Here is a 17527-nt window from a genome sequence, read left to right on the forward strand (position 1 = left end):
GTAGCTCAGAAAATAACGCAGTTAGAAGCAGTATTCCCGAATACTAGCCCTTATGAAAAGCACAGAATGCTGACAATCTGTTTGCCCATGGGGATTACACCACACATAGAGGATTGTACCTCTTGAGGTACAGTCTCCGCGGCCATCTATACCAGAACTCATGGTATACTATCCGTAGCAGTAGTACCAGATGTATTAAGACAAATACAAAATGAGTACGGGGCAGAACCTGCTCTGAAATTAGGGATGAAATTACTAGGTAATTACGCGCAGGAATCAGCAATAATATTAGCAAATATTAAAGGGGAGGCAGCAACAGTGGCAATCCGTCAACGCCTACGGTAGTTCAGTCCTTTACAACAGGAACGTGAATTACCCAAAATAATATAAACTGTATATGCAGAATTAGACAGAGACAGTTTGGGGTGCAAAGCTTTAAAACCACAATTAATGGGCAGTCCTGAAAGGACAATTCCAAGCAGACACCTGCTTCTCCTAAAAAGAAGTGGGATAATAATAATTAAAAAAAACAACAGAGAAAAGGGATCTCAATCCTGAGGTGGATCTCCTCCACTGGAGCCCTCCGAAAGGAGGTATAACCTCAGGAATAGGGATAATATTCGGAAACCTGATAGGTATCAGGATACTGATACATGTTCCTCTCATTCCTTTCAGGGTTCAACAAAAACCTCTGAGAGAGAAGAATGGTCAGAACACAAGGAAGAGCGTACAAAGTCCAGACACAAACAGCACGCGCAAGACTATACTTCAAAAAAAAAAGGAAAAGCCAAAATCAAAACCTCGGTTTAAGAAGAAGAAAGTTGGTCTGAAGATCAGACATGCCCAGAATTCTGAGGACACAACTTCTGAACAGGGAATGGGCTCAGATGTTGCTAGACAGTGCGGCAGAGGTAACAATAGCTTGCCAGAACCTGGTGGAATTTCTGGTGACAGCAGACTTGAAGGATTACATCACGGTGGAAACACCAGATACGAGGGTAAGCGTCCCACATAAGTTGCATGAAATACCGCTCCAAATGGAGGGGGACAAGCCCAGTAAAGTTAAAGGTCTCTTTTGGGAGTACCTGTGAGTTGGTTATGACATCCTATTAGCTAAACAAGATTGGCCGCCAGCATTCGTTATGGAATTGCCTAGGGGAGAAACGGTCATTTTTCCAGCCTTTTCCGACTTCGTTCCGTTAATTTTAAACACACATATGCACTGGAATGGGCAGTTGCCCTAGTCCAGCATTGTACAAAAATCATGCCGAATGGGATGAGAATTCAACCTACCACGCAATCCCCTTAAAAGTTTCACCAAATGTACAGGGACAATATCCACTAAAGCAAGAAGCTAAAAAGCAGGTCAGCGAGATCATAGATCAACTTGAATATCAAGGGGTCATTGAAACGGGCACCTCACAAATTAACAATCCTTTTTTTCCTGTAATGAAACCGGACAACTCATATCATCTAGTTTTAGATTACAGACATTTAAACACATGCACAAAGACATTCGCTGTCCAAAAACAGGCTTGAAATCTCAAATGGATTTTCTGCCAAAATATAGCGCCTGAAAGCAGGTATTTGACCGCATTCTCAGCGGTGGGGTCCCAGCAGCAATTTTGTCATCTCCTCCAAGGGTAGAAGAATAGCCCGGGGTTATTTTCAGCAAGAGTAATCAAATTACTCCAAAATTTTGATGAGGAAGCATTGTCCTATGTGGATGATATTTATCTAATGGAAGAGACTTAAAAAGGCAATTGACCAGGGTGAGCACCATAATTATGGGATTCGCCTCTGAGGGCTACAGATGTAATTTAAAAAAATCTAAAATCGCCCACCTCAATATCCTGTTTTTAGGATATGAGCTTTCAAGTGAAGGGAAAAGTCTGGCAGCTGACTTTTTAGAAAAGTGTGCACTGCTCCAACCTCCAAAATCAAGAAATTTACAATCAATACTGGGATTCCTACATTTTGGCAGAACATACATTTTGGATCACGCAGAAAGAGTAAAACCTTTCCTTGACTTAATAAATCCTGACTTTTCAGTTAGACAATGGACACAGGAACACACAAACATCCTATGTTCACTACAAGGAGACATGATAGCTTCAAAACACTTACAGACGCGGGTAAACGTAAGCAACTTAGTGATCTGTGTAATAGCAGGTCAATGCGGGTACATAATTCATAATGAAAATTAAACCCAAATATCAATTCGACCAAACACTGACGTCTACATCAAAATGCCTCGAGAAGAGCAAGCTACTGTTTCCATAAATCCTGCGTAAATACCAAAGATTGATCAAACTGCATCTGGCTAATTCATTGACTTTGATACATTTTCTTAGGATCCAAGTGAACCAGAAACGGCGCCAGCCCAACAAACATGCAAGCAGCAGATTACAGACTTACTGAACTTTCTCAAAATGACTTACCTGGTATCACCTTTGATAGATCTCTGGGTAATTACTGGGATACTGTTCTTTCTTTTCTGGCTAGGCTTAGTTATAACCTTTAGCATGCTTATTAATGGACAATTCCTTCAACAAAGACTTGCAGCCGAAAAAGTAAATTTGATTCTGAAGCCACATCAATCTTCTCATCCTGAACAAAGGGACTTATCATCAGTGAACATTACAGCAGTTCCTATACCGGACTGTATAGTTTGGGACAAGGTTGATTTCGATTTATTCAGTCCAACTGAACTTTTACAAATTTCTCATGTATTTAAAATTTCATTGAGTGATATCATTACCTCCAGTACACTTTCTGATGATTGGGACTCTGAAACTGTTGATAACATGTTGTCTGATTTAGATAAAACTGTTGCATTTCCAAACACTGAAATGGTAGAAGGTACTTCAGACTTTGACACTTTGTACTGTTACCAACATTATGGTCATCATTTCTTGCACAAATCTATAACACCTAGATATGTTTTTGATTACCACCAGTGGGAACATTGCCCTACAACACCAAAAAGTAGTTCGCAAACATTTACATATACATTTTCATATTTTTCAGGGTTTAACACTTCTGATTAGACGTCATTTTATTATAAAGTTGCATCCACATCGGCACTGAAAATTATGTTGACAAACACCAAACAGACTTACTCTGCTTCCTTTATCGCCCAATTGTCTGAACAGGGTTTTGACCTATGGAAGGACACATTAGACTTAAAATCAGTCTGTGGTTCTAGAGACTGGCAAGTCCTGGGAACAGAAGCGCTATTTAGAGCATGCCTCATTCCATAGCAGATGATATTTCTAAATGATACTATGCAACAGTTGTCCTGTCTTGGACTAGCCAAGAACAAGGACCTGAACACACCTCAGTTTCTAATACCATCACAGATGGAAGAGTGGCAAAATTCAACTTCACAAGAAGGGGCAGAAGTTGATGACATTTTACTGTACAATAGATCAGATCCTAATTTGGAAGGATGGTTGATTTGGCCCAGAGACACGAACAGATGTCAGCAATGATTCTGGGGTACCACCGAAGGGTTCAGTATCCGTAGGCCAGACCCACACTATGTACAAAGAGAACATCCAGGGGTAGTGACATCCTACAGTGTTGGGAAGTTGTGCCTTGATTGGCTAGAAACCTCGACAATCACAGAAGTGAAACAGCACTTATCCTTACTCACACATGACATGGATCTTAAGGATTTTTTACTAGGTACCAGGAAACCACGTCAGAAACGTTTCATATATGCTGGCATTCATGCTGCCTACAAAGAAATTGGGAAAATATCCCAACAAGAGGCCGCTGAGAGAATACGGCAAATAGACAATATTAACTAAGAGAAGGCATTAGCAGTAGTAGATAATGGGTTAACAACTTTGACCTCCAGGATATTTTCCCTAGGCAACATTGTATCTTCTGCAATAGACATACTGGAACAAGATGTGCCCATATTACAACACGGGCAAACTCAGTTAGGTTCGATCATGTTGTTAAGCTGGACGCTGCTATTTTTGCATGCAGGATATGTGCCTTGGCGTTTTATCAACAGTGCGTCTCTGTTTCCTGAATACAATCTAACAGACAAACAGGTAGAAATGGCACAAAGGGTAGGAAAATATACGATGCTGCAAATGGAAAAACTCAATAGATTACCATTTACGGTAGTGGAATCACCATCCACGGAATGGCTAATCTATGGCCACATAACTCTACCGGTCCCTACTTTTCAGTTTCAATATTGCCTTGAGCATAAGCATGCAGGCAACTATGAGAAAATGGTTAAGGATTACATTAAGGAATCCTGGGAATTACAGTAGAGATTTCGATGCCGGAGTGGAGATCGAGAAGTGTTTCTAAGCATTACAAACTGCAAGAATGCTTTGAGTGGTTCTCTCATGTGCCAGGATATTTTACTACACGGAGCTTGTAATGGTTCAGTAGCAAACTTGTCCTGCCACCTGAAAGGGACTCCAGCAGCTGTGATTACACCGGTATTCAAGCTGCTCTTGAATGGGAGTTACTTGATGCTGAATGATCTAGATTGTTGGGGAATGCGTCCGGGTATTGCCTAACTGGTCATGGTGAACTCCAGGTTTACTTGCTGTATGCAAGTATTGTTTCCCCCAACAAGTACAGTCAGGGAGGCGCCGTTATGGCCTTCACTAAATGTTTCCTTTATATAATTTGATACTTTGAGCAAAATGAAAGCCATGCTTTTACAGCAATCTGCGCCCTTAACCTCCACCCTGGGAGATCTTTGATCTTCAAATCGCAAGGACCTCGGCTGAGATACAGGCACTCATACGTACAAACTGCCGCACTCATTTCACAGAAATGGTGAGACGTATCTTTAATATGTCTAATACAAGTGGTATTGTACACCTATTTAAGACCATAGGGTTAGGTTTTCTAAGAACCTTTCAGACAGTCCTCAGAGTTATTCCAAACTTTATACACTCCATATTGGGAAGTATTTTTGGAGGTCTTCCACTGATCCTGCTCTTAATAGCCGGTATCCTGATTGTTATTTTTCTCCTATGCAATGGACGGCACAATCACCAACGAGATGGCAAAAGCACTCCTAAAGCTTAAATACTGTGAACGCATGATACAACATCTGGGCACACCTCGCCTTTAGGAACTGGGCGCCTCTTGGTGCCTATTGTGTCGACCAGTCTGGATGGACTGCATCGTACCTGTTCTTCGATGCCTGTTTGCGGAGAAGAATGCATGTTAGATCTCTGTCTGACACTTCCATCGGCCACCCCACCAGACATGAACACCATGCTGGAACCGGTGATGGTCCATGCTCGGCAATGTCCCCAGCGTATTCCTATCTTGATGGCTGCATTCCTCGAGAACCCACAGGTTCCTTTTGCTATAAATGGGCTGAGCATCAGCTCTTCCACTAGCACTCAGGTATCATCTACAGCATCAGCTGCCTCTGCACCAGCTTGTTTCCGGTTCAGGGAAGGCATGGCTTGGCAGTTCGGGCTGGACTGTTCCCATGAGGCACAGGGTCAGACTGATTTGCATATAGCCATGTCTGAACTGGGGTGGCAGAGTGGGCTAAAGAATGGTGATGGATCAAACCCAGATCTTTTGACTGGGTGTGAGTGTTTGATTGGTTCAGATGCTCCGTCCATCACCACCCCCTTTTGTACCACTCTGCACCAGCTATTGGCAGTTCTGAGTATCATCTGTGCTCAATTGACGTGCTCTGCGAGGTGTTACAGGGAGCGAGGGTGCAACAGCGAGCAACGACGATGTTACGTCTCCCAGCCAGGACACTTAATCTATAAATGGCTCATTGTGTGCTGGGAAAGAATTCGTATTTTTCCTTTTAGTTACAAAAATCAACTACATTTAGAACATTTCCTTTAAATTGACACTTTACTGGGAAAGCATGGCCTTCTGATGCTTGTAGTGGTTCAACTTATATAACAAACTCGACTAGGACTTTGGCTTAAAGTGGCATTACTAACTTTCTCCACCCCCCCCATTAGACTATTTTTAAATGGTTTTAAAGACGATATTTTATGAAGCTCAATGATAGTTGTATGTGCTGCTCCTTAGTAAAAAGAGTAGTTCACTAGAATTTTTATCATTGTTGACTGTTCGGAAGAGGAGTGGATGTTATGTTTCATATAGGTACCCTAATATAGGCCCGGGTGATATCATACCTTCACCTACATTATCTCCCTTACACTAGACAGTACCGAGCCTTTGGGATTGAACCTTTACCTAGTTCTAGTCCTGGGCGCAGAAGGAGGGTTTCTCCCTGAAGAATATCATCCTATAACTTCACCAATGGACTCATTCAGTATGAATGAATATTCATAAGGGTTCTTGGAAACCAGGCAGCGGCTACACCACCTGCATAATATCTACGTACAAAGTTCATCCCATAGATCATCCTCAAATCCAACAATGGCTTATACAAGAAACAAGAGACAAAGAAACCCTAGTTACTTTTTGTATAAATACAGCACATCTTGCTAGGGTTGAGAGAGGAGACCGATACTTCCAGGCCAACACACTGACCAGACACGCTGAGGCTCCTGCAAGCAGACGCTCCAGCTGACAGTGGGCTAACACATCCCTGGTGTGGTGTCCAACTTGAGAACAGGACGGGGTCCCACAGTCTCTCACTTCAGGTAATGAGGTTAAACTAAATCCAAGAGGGATTCTTGGCTTCACACCTACTCACATGGCAGGTACACTTAGGTACATCTAGATAGGCATCGTAGGAGTGCACCCTCTTTTTATCATACATTTTATATTCATGTATGTATTCATGATTATTGCAAGATGGTGGAACTGTACTATCCTTTTATTTTCACTGTACTGCCAATTATATATATCTGCTACTGTCTAACGGTTGTTGCAGCACATCTATTTTACACTAGAATAACTGTGCAATAAATTCTTATTGTAACATGCCCTGCTGTTTCTTCTGTGTAACTCTCTGAGACCGAAAAAGTGAGCACGAGTGACTGAGCGAAAGGTAGTTCATTGTTTCCACAATTATGAGGGATCAGGGTTGTCATGTTCTGAGGTTGCCAAGACCTAGCCTGTCCCCGATAAGAGGAGAGCCTAGTGGCACTGTGAGCTAGCTAAAATAGAAAGGCTAACATTCTCGTGGGGGTGCTCAGATACAGTCTGCCACCAATCCTACAGTTTATGTTATCCAAATGCGCAGATCCTGTATGGGTAATATAGTTTCCTCTATGAATTAAAAACAAAGCAAATAGGTCATAATAGTTCAGCTTTCAAGGTTAAAAGTAGTAGCGGGCAATTCTTTCAAGCCCTTCTTAATTGCATTTCAGAATGAGTCTCAAAAAGGGGTTATGTAAATGTTAAATTGACATTTTCTCATTGCAAACCCATTGCTTTTGTACATTACAGGGTTTGCAACCCCAAAATGCTTTAGTACATTGCCCACTGAAATCAATTGGTGCTATTTCATCCTTTTCTCCAATCTGATGCGCCTTCTATGCGTCTTTACCCCTGTGCTCTCCGGAGTTTCTATCACCCTAGCTCTTCCACATGTCTCTCATTGCCCATACCCTATCTCCTTTGATCTTCAGTATCTGACACCAGCCATCCTCTTTCCCCTTGTACTTTCTATTCTCACTGCATTCTATGGTCTCTTGCATGCCTCTTCCCCTTTTGATATTGGGTCTCTCTTTTGTCCCCTCATTCCATAATGACATGTGGTCTCAATCCTCCCTACATTCCCCTGTTATATGGGTTTTAATCTTCCTTCAGTTTTCCCCTGCATGCTCTCCAGTTAATCTCATTCTTAATCGCCCTCATCCACCTGTTGTCTCTCTCAGCCCTCCTCTTCCAAGTGATGTGAAGACTGGGCCTGATTTAGAATTTGGTAGAATGGTTACCCCATCACAAATGAGGTGGATATCTCATCTCTTTAATTGATACTCTCAGCACCCTACGACACCCACGCCATAGGGAGAATAGCTAGGAACCTCAGGGTGGCATCCAGCATCACACCTAAAGCACTCATTACCACACTGAACACCCATTCTGGGACTTCTCTCAGATATCTATCCTGAAAGAGTTAAGGTACATGTTTCACCATGATAGGTTGGCCCACTTAAAATGTCTAGGTCTACCTGTCCAAAGTCTTTGCGCATATTTCACACCTAAAGAAATGAACCTGGGCAATATGTTTCTACGTCTCTTAGTATTTGCTCATGTTTTGGGCTCATTGGCCAATGGGAAGATTAAGCACTATTTATGCACACGTGTGAGGTTTGGTTTCAAATGTATACCTATATTCTTTATATAGTGTCAAGGCCCGTCTTCAGAAGATGGAGTAGACTCTGTGAATCTTTTGCAGGTGGTGTCCTAGACATTCCATGGAATATCATTGGGGCATTCTGTTAGAATGTTTGAGTTTTATGAGATGAACTGGTGGCCTGCCCTGATTAAGATGGCTGAGAAGTCCTTCCTGTACTGTGTAACTTAATAAACCTTCCACCCCCTACACAGGCTCCTGACCTATGATTGAGTGTTGGATCGATAACTTTAACACTGGCTATGGGATTAAAAGAAAGAAAATGATGGGACATCTCAACATCATCTTTTTATGTTATTATTGGTGACCTATGGGATGCACACTGCTGGGACCTTGCCACTAGACTATATGACACTAGTGACATCTATTTTAAGGTACTGTGTGTGCTTACGTGCTTTGCTACCTGATTTTGAATTGCGGATTGACTGTGGCTGTTGACGCGAACAAGAGAGACTGTGGAATCGGCATGATTCTCAGCGTCAACATGAGTCTTGCAGACTACGGGACGGCAGCAGCTGTGAAGTTGAGAGACAAGAGGCTATGATATCGGCACAAGCTGTGTAGGTATTCTGACATCGTGAGGCAAGGAGTGTGCGTGCTGCATGGTGGATTCCCCAGAGACTGTCTGTGATGTATGTGCACAAGAGATGGGACCACAAGCTGGAACATGCTCAACGTCCCATAGACAGGTACACACAGGCACATCAAAGCAGCCATTTTGAAGGGTTGGGTCCAACCCCATTATTTTACCTGGCAGTCACGAGGATCAGCGCGACGTCAGGCACAACATTAATTATGTCTCTCCCGGCATCTGCCAGTATTGATCAAATGCCAATAGACACACCGCAGTTTGTATCTTCCAGCAACCATCATTACTAATCTATTACAACAATTATCACATTCCTGGAACTTTGGAGCAGTTGTGTGCCTCACATGGCAATAGGCACTCCTTTGCAGAGTTTTTTTGCCTACAATTTTCTTTGGTAATAAAGGGGCTGATTACGGGGCCGGTCAGATGCATGTCCGACCGGCATTGTATCGAAAGTGGGATCACCCGACATGGAGTCAGAGATGCCACTTCCCAGATTATGATCTGACCACCGTGTTGGTGGTCAGATCCAATATTTTTACCATTGCAGCTTGTGCTGCCGCTCTCAGTACAAACCGCAATGGAAAAAATGCAGAATTTGAACATCCTTGCACTGTGTGGCAGGCACCAAGTGATGCGTGCCACGCGGTGCAGGGATGTTTAGGAGGGCTACCCCGGCCCCGTAGGGAAGGGCCAGGGAGAAGGGGGCACTGCTAGGGGACCCCAAAGTCACTTTTCCCCTGCCTTTTCATGGCATGCGATTGCCCTAAAAGGGCAGGTGGAAAGCAAAGTTGTAATCCTGACGGCAGAGCCGAGGCTGGCTCCAATGCCATTTGTGGATTACATTTCCGACAGCTGCCCGACGGGCTCTGTGAGCCCGTCAGAAGCGGAGCGGCATTCCCCTGCAGCTTTCCCTCCAACCGCCAGCATTATAATACAGGGGTCGGGCAAAACCCTCTAATGTCGGGCAGAAAGTCTCCGACAAGCTGCTTGATGGATTTCCGTCTGAAATCATAATGAGGCCCAGAGTAGTTATGTATGAACGAGGAAAGGCACACCTCTTTTCTTCACATCAAGGAGTACATTCTCGCTTACATTTAAAAGTACTGCTCGAATGGGCAAGCTCCTCATGCCTTTGTGCCCTGGTGTTTACTTCTTACTCTGAGTCTTGCCTCAAAAGTGTATTTTGGACCTAGTAAGCTTCTGTGATGTACTCACATTTCATGTAAAATAGTTTATATCTAGTTTTTTTCTTCTCATACTGTTTATTGTATAGTTCTAATGTAATACCAGTGTTTAAGGGGTATAGGGTAGGCAAGAGGCAGTCATCTCATCTGTTATTATGCACAATGTCACAGCACCTCAATTTTTCTGGTCTAGTCCTTGGAATCCACTCATTAAATAGCCTAAGTGGAAAAAAAATTGAGAGCTATGCAAGAGTTTGTGTCACTTCTTTAATCACTGACAGGAGAACAGCACTTCTGCTTCACTGTCTTGGTTCGGAAGGACAGGAATTATTTGACCCCCTTCCAGATGTACCGGACATTGAGGCTGTTGATTTTAATGAGTACGAAACTTGCATACGTAAATTGGACTTACATATTCTGCCAAAAGTCAGCAACATTCTTGAACATTATTATTTTGTATAGAGTGTGCACAAGAAGGGGGAGTCAATTTAAAATTCTGTGATTGAACTTAGACGTTTAGCATCCTCCTGTAAGTGTAGGCCTTTATTGGATGAAATAATCAGGGTTCAGTTCATATTGAAGTGTTACATCCAGATAGTGCAAGATGAACTGTGGCTCAGAGATGAGCCCACCCTTGATGAGGTGTTGCTGATTACTAAGAACATTGAGCACTCCATGTAGTGTGTTGAGGTGGTGAAGAGAGACTCCACTAAAGAAGTGTATGCTGTTGGACATGGGAGTAGGAAAAAATAATCTGTTAAGAAAGTTATAAAGAAGATGTAGTATAAAAACACTTGTGGAACAAATAAACAGTCTAATGTGGAGAGGAATGCTTCAAGTGTGATAGGGCAGGCCATCTCGCTAATGACAGAGCATTTCCTGCTCTCAAAGCAGTCTGCCTCTATTGCAAGAAAAAGGGACATTTTGCTTCAGTCTGCAGGATGAAGAATTTAAAACAGAAGGTACATGAAGTGGATGTGAGGACAGGTAAAACTCAGATTTTGAGTGTGGACAGGTAGTTTTACAGGTCGGAGGCAAAGGTGATAATGGCTCCTTAAACTACATTGAGGTTGAGGGGAAAAGAACCAGAGTTTCATTTGACTCTGGGCTAAGATTACTATTAAGGCTAGTACATTTTATAAAGACAAACTGGAAGAGAAGTGACATTTATGAAACCTGACATTAAGTTTTGCACATATGGTGGGGACCCTATTGAACTACATAGATATTTAGTGGGTTTAATCGAGTATGAGCATAGCTATACTTCAGCCAAGATATATGTATCTAGGAAAGGAGATGGCATAATAAGTTGGATACATCGAAGGGATTTGGCTGTTATGCTACAGCCTAATAGTTCTCCTCCCATTATTTAAAAAAAAAAATAATGATGTGAATTAGGTAGGTGACATGAAGCTCTCTGATACTAGTTTACAGGGAGTTTTGGAGAAAGAGTTTAACTTAGGTTTTTAGAGAAGGTTTAGGCTGTATGAAAGGTTATTGTCACAACATTCAACTGATTATGGGATCACTGCTAAGTGTGTGGTGTTCCTGACTGTAGAGAAGAGATACAAGCTGAGTTGGAGAAACTCAAAACTCAAGGGGTAATTGAGGAGGTTGAAGGGACCCCATGGCTTGCTCCGGTGGTGGCAGCCAGGAAACCCAATGGGTGCGTGAGGCTGTGTGTAGATCTCAGACAGTTACAGGATAGCAGGAGGGCAGGTTTTTAGCACTATAGATCTTGCCTCTGCCTATATTCAAATACAATTAGATGAGTCATGCATTTGTGATACCGTTCGGAACATTCAGGTATGCCAGACGGCCTTTTGGTCTTGTCTTGGCGGCTCCAACCTTCCAACAAGTGATGGAGAAATATTTTCATGGGGTAGATGATGTTTGTATATACCAAGATGATATACTTGTGCATGGAAAAGGAGAGACCAAGCATAATGCTAGGGTCAGACAGATGTTGGGTAGTCTATGTGATCATGATCTTACCATCAAATTGGAAAAATGCAGGTTTGGTGCCAACACCATTGATTACCTCGGTCATACTAAAATGGGTAAAGGAGTGATTCCGAAAGCTGAGCTTCTCAACACCATCTAGAATATGGCTTTGCCTACTCCCAAGGAAGAACTTATGTATTTTCTAGGAATTACAGAATCTTATCATAAGTTCATGCACATTTTTCAAAATGTTGCTGATATGAGCTCCAGCATGATAAACATATTGAGGAAGAGAGTTGGATTTGTGTGGAGTTCAGATTATGTGAAGAAATGTATCAAATAGAACTAAAGTAGACTGGCACAGGCCCCTACGCTAAATAAAATGAAGCCTAATAAAGGCTTGATAATTGATAATCACCACAGATGCCAGTATCAAGGGACTGGGGGCAGTCTTGCAAAAGGGTGGGTTTGGACCAGAAAATATCATCATGTTCATGCCGAGGAGCCTAAACGGAGCAGAGTCTAGATACTCTGTAACAGAGAGCAAAGCTCTTGCAGTTCATTGGGCAAATAAAAAGTTGAAGGCATTTTTATGAGGCAGTACTTTAGTGGTGAGGACTGATTACAGACCCTTATGTGAAGTCTTCAAATCAAAAGAAATCGACTCTATATCTGCTAGCATCTCAAAGTGGGTGGGGAGTTTATAAGAGTACAACTTTGATGTGAAATATATTCCTGGGGATCCAAATGTGATAGCTGATACCATGTCCAGATTAGTACCAGCAGTGAATATTGAACATGATAACGATTTATCCGCAGGTGATCCCACAGTTTGTCTGTGAGGTTGACTATGAGATCATTTCTAAAGAAAGATGGCGAGAAGTGGTGAAAGGGGTGAGGTGTTACAAAAGGTAATGAATTTAATACATACAGGCTGGAGCCATAAGGAACAAGGTGGTTTGAATTGTAAAGAATTCTGGGGGTGAAGGATCAGTTGTCTTCTAAAAATGGTCTGTTGTTGAAGAGAACCAGATTGGTTTCTCCTGTCATGTTACAAGAAGAATTATTGGATCAGTCACATGAATATCATAAAAGTATCTCCAAAACGAAGGAAAGGCTACTCTCATCATACTAGTGGCCTAGATTGAATCTTCAAGCAGCACGCTTGGTGAGAGAATGTATGCAGTGTGCTGTGAGCAAGGACCTTATTGCGAGGGACAGTCTACCTGAAACATTGTTAATGGGCAATGGTGTATAGTTGGTGTCCAGAAAGATAGAGAGTTTTCTTCAAGGGTGTGAAATTAGACACAACACATATGACCTCTATCTTCCCGAATCCAATGAGATGGTAGAGAGGTTTAATCGGGTGTTAAAAGAAACTATCTCTTTAGCAAAAAACAATCAGCTTAATTGGAAAAATAAAGTATCCAAGAGGGTCGATTTATACAGATTCACGCTTCACACTGCCACAGGTGAATCACCATTTGTTTTGTTCTCTGGGAGGCACCCTGATACCGTGTTAGAACCATCTTGGGTAAACAGATTCCTGAGTGATGGGAGGAGGCATGCTCTGTCTGAGTGGAAGATGAAAGAGGACAAGAGGATGAGAGACAGCAAAACCTGCTTTGAAAAGAAACACTCTGTCAAACTGACAGCTGTCACTGTAGGTGACTGGGTCATGATAAAGAGGCCGGGATGGAAGGAAGTTGGGGGCAAATATTGAAGCCTATGAGGGTTATAAAAGTGTTCACCAATGCCTTCCGGACTGAGGACCAGTGTGTGTGGAATCTTAACAGAGTTGTGGTATCTAAATGGAAGAATTTGGAGAATGCTTAGAGGTTCTCTCAGAGAGCTAGGTACAACAAAGGTAAATGTAAAGACACTATTGGCAAAGGTGAAAACAATGGGAAACTTGCTTTGTCAAGGAAGTCTGTCAGGGAAACGAGAAGTCCTACATATTTGGATGATCATGTTGCTTAATTGGAAATTCTCACATGTACTTTACTTTTGGTAAGAAGTGATTTGTTCTTAATGTTTAGGTGGGTTTCTTTTATGTAACATTAATTATGTGCGAGGTACCTTGCCCCTGGGTTGTTTTGTTCCACGTCATTATGTGAGAGGGAGCTGTGTGGTAACTAGGGTTGGCACCATTTCATTTGGAATGTGGGCTCGCCATTCCATAGAATTATCAAAAGGGGCATTTTGTTAGAATGTTAATGTTTGACGAGATGAACCAGTGGCCTGCCCTGATGAGGATGGCTGAGATGTCCTTCCTGCACTGCGTAACTTAATAAACCTTTTACCTCCTACACTGGCTCTTGACCTATGATTTAGTGTTGGATCAATAACTTTAACACATGGGTTTAGAAAATGTTACCACAGGCATTACAACAGTTTGGGCCTGATTCTGATGCGGGTTGGAAAGCTTCCCGAACGAATCGGGTTGGAAATGGTTTCCGACCCACTCGGATCGGGAGAGTCCAACCGACGGAGTACAATGCATCCGGATGCTTCCAGATACGATTTGGTTGGACTCTCATTGACTTCAATGGGAGCATATGTTCCTAACCACATCATAATTGGGCCCTGGGTCGGGAAGACACGTTCCCGATCCAATTTGGAAGGAGCAAATGCCATTAGGAGGCCTTCCTAACCGCATCAGAATCAGGCCCTAGGTGGGAAGGATTTCCTAACCGCATCAGAATCAGGCCCTTTGTGTTAAGTAGTCTGCGTCACTAGCAAGGGTCGTGCAAGCTGACAAGAAATCTCAAGTTTACTGTAGTAGATTGTGAATCTTTTACTCATCCTTACCGCTTGTGCAGGTTGTGTTGCTGCAGGTGAATTACTCATAGCAGATGTTATGTATTACTTTGATTATGAGGAAGTGTGTAAGGAAGCTCCAGGACGGGTTCCGTGGGGCAGATAATTACAGGGACCACTGGGCTCTCTTAAAAATTGTATCTTTCTTAAGCACCCTTAACTTTCTAGGTAAACCTTCTGGGCAAATGTGGGTGAGCAGTGCAATGTTTAAATCATAGGAGCTGTGTGGCGAGGATTTAGATGCAGTGCAACAGAGTTATCAGAATCACAATAAGGAATACACGCCCTGTCAAGCTTGTGAATTCACTATACTTCAAATAAAATGCTCATATATCTTAAATATATTTACGTTATAAACAGTGCTTATCAATAGAAGCACAATCCACTGTACCTAACAACCACACCATTGTACAAGGAATTAGAAATGCTACCATGAAAAATGAAAAGGGTGTACTCTTGTGAGTATAGGGCAGTCATTGAGGTTGACTATTAAGCAGCCCATCTTGATCTTGTGGTGAGCAGGTTAGACTCTTGTCATTGGGCAGGCTGAGGGCTTACATTCAGGACTTCGTCAGTAGGATGGCAGACAAGCTGAGCTTCAGCATGCTACAAACCTTGCCTTAGCCAGGAGTAAGTCTAAAGCATGGCAGCTTCACACTGAGGAATGCACCATCAGCAAAGAATTCCACATAATTCTCAGTCCAAACAATGTTCACAGAGCAATGGGGCAGCTCCAACTTATATTCCAAAAGTGGGGCAGCTATTCACTGCAAATCAGTGTCTAATGCATTCCCACAAATTCAAAGATACATGTAATAAGGCTGGGTCAAAGGTTGTTTCAGAAGGAATATAGTACAGTAGGAGCCTCAGCTTGAGTGTTGAGGCTCATTGGTGCAGATTGTAGTTTTGATCCAGCGTTCTACAGCATTTTATTTTTATTTATTTTACATTTGTGTTTTCCTGTGTTGTATATTTTTGTTGAGCTTCTTTTGCTAGCACATTTCCGCCGTGATATTCTGACTTACTTTCATTTCTATGGGAGGTGTAATAATGTTTTCCCAATGTATGGACCAATTATAAGCAGCCGCATATTAATTTCTGCTCTCTTTGACTTATTCACTTCCTCTAACAGCTTGGTGAAAGAGGTCATGATTTCTGAGTGCATGTGTGTTTAAGTTTGAGTTAAGCCTCACTATCCTGTTTGAGCGAAGTGGATTTCTGGAAAACGATTCACTGATAGAATATTGATTCCCAAAATATTCCCATACACAAATATCGATGCAAAAATATCGATGTCAAAAGTATCGAGATCCTGTATTTAAAATTATAACTACAAAAATATCAAAACAAAAATATCAATGTTAAAAAATATAGATGTACAAAATATTGATTTTTTTATTTACATAAAAATTCATGCTAAATATATTAAATATTAAAATTAACTTAAAAAAAATATTTAGATTTATTATACATTTTAACAAATATAATACAATTAATTGAATTTAAAAAATATTTAAACATACTGTTATAATCTTCCTCTGTGCCCTCTGCCCTCCTGCCCACAGGTTCCCGTGTTATTCACCCCCCTGCAATGTTTCCCCCTAGGTTTTCTTCGCCCTTCCTCTCCTTTGTTTCCCTTTCCCCCCTCCGCAGGGAGATGTGTTGTAATCTTCCTCCTTCCCCCTATTCATCCTCCCTGTTATTTTCTCCTTTCTTTCCCATTGGTACATTCCTTCCTCCCCCACCCTCTGTACCCTGTTAGTATGTTCCGGTTGAGAGTTCACAGTGGAATGTTGAACACCTTGTCATGTACGGAGAGTGGAAGACAGAATAAAGACGTTGAACTTACCTTGCTTCTGGAGTTTTCATTTTACAACACATACATATATAAAATGTGATATATATATATATATATATGTATATTACCTACTGGTGGTCGCTAGTAGGTAGTTATAGTTAGGATCGATTTCCATAGGGAAATCGCAACATTCTATTTGGAACAACTTTGGCGCCGGTTGAGGAATCAGCCTGAATTTTTCAGCAACTTTGCCTCGCGGCGCTCCGCTCCTTCCCTGAAAGTTTGGGGGGCATTCGTCAAGCGGGGCCGAGATAAAAGGGGGTCCCAAAACGTGTTTTCCCCATGTTAATTTCCATAGGGCGGTCTGTCGCACTTTTAGCTCGAACGGCTGAATGGATTTTCACCAAACTTGGCAACATTGTAGGGACTGGTAGCCCGATGTGCCTTTGCTATGTCTCAAGATATGTGCTCCAGAGGATTTTGAGTAATTTAGGTTCAAAAAAATTTATATATCTAGAGCCGCGCCCCGGTACGCGTACCGGGGAGCGCTCCGGGCGTGCCACGCGACTTGCGCACGGCAAGCTGATTGGTTCTCGGGTTTCTGTAAACATTCGAAACAGTCCGCAGCGGCTGCCATCTTGTGTCTCGGTAGGATTGAGACACAAGAGGTGGCAAAAATCAAAGGGGGAAATGAGCAAAAGGGGGCAGGGTACACCCCCGCTGGCCCCCTAGGTTTGATGTGGGGGGGGAGCGCCCGGTACGCGCACCGGGGAGCGTACCATGGAGATAAAAAATGACAGACTTTTTTTTTTAAAATAGCATTTTTTTATAAATTGGAGGTAGTTCTGAAAAGAACTTTTTTTTGTTTTTTTATATTTTTTTAGACTTTT

This window comes from Lissotriton helveticus, chromosome 8 (assembly GCF_964261635.1).
Source record: "Lissotriton helveticus chromosome 8, aLisHel1.1, whole genome shotgun sequence".
Lineage (NCBI taxonomy): Eukaryota > Metazoa > Chordata > Amphibia > Caudata > Salamandridae > Lissotriton > Lissotriton helveticus.